Genomic DNA, 2,592 nt, shown 5'->3' on the forward strand with positions numbered 1-2,592 from the left:
GGATACGTAGGCAGCCCTGTGGGTTCGGTCACATCTTAATAAAATCTTCATTCCCCCCCAGAACCAGAAACTGAGGCAGAACTTTTAGGAGGACCCTCAAATTCTGGAGCAAGTCCAGCCGACGCCATCATATGCCAGACAGCCAGAAATCGGTTAAGTAACTGGGGTAAAATTTTGAGAAGGATTCTCAAAATTCTGGAGAAGATCCAACAAACTCCGTTGCACGCAGAACGACTGAAGGATCAAACTGGGGCAGAATTTTGAGGAGGACCCTCAAAATTCTAATGCAAGGAAGACGCAATGTCTCTAAAAGTGTTACAGTCATTAGTTCACTAATTTAGTTGATATTATATACCACTATGTTTTCTAAAATACCTCTATTTCATCAAATAAGTGCATATTTTTTCGAAAACTTTATTTCTATGGCAGCCAGATGTTACCCAGGGCAACTTGAACAGGATCCCCAAAAGCAAAGCAAAGCAAAACAAGCAGACAAGGGCACGAACCAACCTCCCCCTAGAAAACTCACGATTTTTCTTTGGATGAAGGTACAGTGAACATAACAGGAGTATTCGCAAATACACAAATATCAAAATCACTATCCTCATAAACATCAGGCCACCACAGGCAAATATATCCCCAGCTAAGAAATATTCTACTCTTATTCGCTACTGGTTCACTGCATAAGGCTAAGCACTGCCTTCTCTTTGCATGAGACTAAGCCCTGTCTCAAATCTTGCATGAGGCTAAGCCCTGCCTCCATATTTGCATGAGGCTAAGCCCTGCCTCCATATTTGCATAAGGCTAAGCATTGCCTCCATATTTGCATGAGGCTAAGCCCTGCCTCCATATTTGCATAAGGCTAAGCATTGCCTTCTCTTTGCATGAGACTAAGCCCTGTCTCAAATCTTGCATGAGGCAAAGCCCTGCCTCCATATTTGCATAAGGCTAAGCATTGCCTCCATATTTGCATGAGGCTAAGCCCTGCCTCCATATTTGCATAAGGTTAAGCATTGCTTTCTCTTTTCACGAGACTAAGCCCTGTCTCAGATCTTGCATGAGGCTAAGCCCTTCTGCCATATTTACATAAGGCTAAGCATTGCCTTCTCTTGCATAAGGCTAAGCCCTGCCACCATATTTGCATAAGGCTAAGCACTGCCTTCCCTTGCATGAGACTAAGCACTGTCTCAAATCTTGCATTAGGCTAAGCCCTGCCTCCATATTTGCATAAGGCTAAGCATTGCCTTCTCTCCGCATGAGACTAAACATTGACTCCCTTTCTCGCATAAGGGTAAGCCCTGCCTCCCTATTTGTATAAGGCGAAGCACTGCCTTCTCGTGAGACTAAGCATTGTCTCCCTCTGCATAAGTATTGCTCCATTTTCAATTTGCATTATCTTCTTCTCTCGGGGCTAAGCTCTGCCCCCAAACTCTGCACGAGGCTAAGCGTTGCCTTGTTATTACCTTTGCTATCATGTCTCTGTACTTCATGGTCTGATGTATAGCCAATTTATCCAAAGGCGTCATAGTCCGAAGCCACCATCCTCATAGCCTGAAGACACCATGTCATGGCCTGAGGGTCTCTCAATACTGCACATCATTATTCAAAGGCGTTATGGTTCAGAGGCACCATTTTCATGGCCCGAGAACATCATTTTATGGCCTGCGAATCTCTCATCTCATGATTCATGGCCCGGGACGTCATGGTCTAAGGACGTCATCTTCACTGTCCAAAGAAAACCTTCATGGTCCAAAGGGAATTTGCATAATGTTTAAATTCTTGCAATAATCTATATACTTGCATACATCATGTTTTAAGTTTTGCAGGAAATCCAGGAGGTAACCGTTCTTCAAACGGGAGCAACTTTCGCTTCGCCTTCCACTCATACCATTTTTATCTTGCCGTTATCTCAAACATAACCGATTCTCATCAATTACTCGCCTTACCCAATGACCGTTCAGATACCTGCCCTGTGATACGTCCGGTACAATTCAGATTCGCCTTCATAACTCCGCACAAACCCATCCGATACTACCCTTCACAAAAGAACCTTTTCCGAAACATACTATCATTCCAATAGGAATTCCATCGGTTTCAATCACCGTTGGGTCCAGAACTACACATGGCCTGATTTCTGTAAAACCAGGGACACGTAGGCAGCTCAGAGACCAGGGTTCGGCCTATATTTTCAAAACACCCCATTCGGTCAAAATCGGTCATCATTTCTTTACCCGACAACTCTTCCATCCTTCCCGGGTAAAGAGAGGCAGCTGTTGATACACAATTTTTCCCTAATATATTTTTAATATGCATATATATATTTTCAAAATAGTGCACATGCATTTAAAAATATGCACAAGTATTTCTATAATTTTTCCTATAATTTTAAAGGCTTTCAACCAATTTATTTATGCATTTTTAATATACAAATATCCAATAATTATCCCTCATATTATTTTTATGATGATTTAATCATCTAAGTTCATCATTTATGCCCAAATGGTGCTTAAATATTTTAATTGCATTTTTTATAATTACATTTGCATTTTTTAAGCTAGAATTGCACATTTTGCAATAATAGCCCATGCATAT

The sequence above is a fragment of the Nicotiana attenuata genome, unplaced genomic scaffold (assembly GCF_001879085.1).
Source record: "Nicotiana attenuata strain UT unplaced genomic scaffold, NIATTr2, whole genome shotgun sequence".
NCBI lineage: Eukaryota > Viridiplantae > Streptophyta > Magnoliopsida > Solanales > Solanaceae > Nicotiana > Nicotiana attenuata.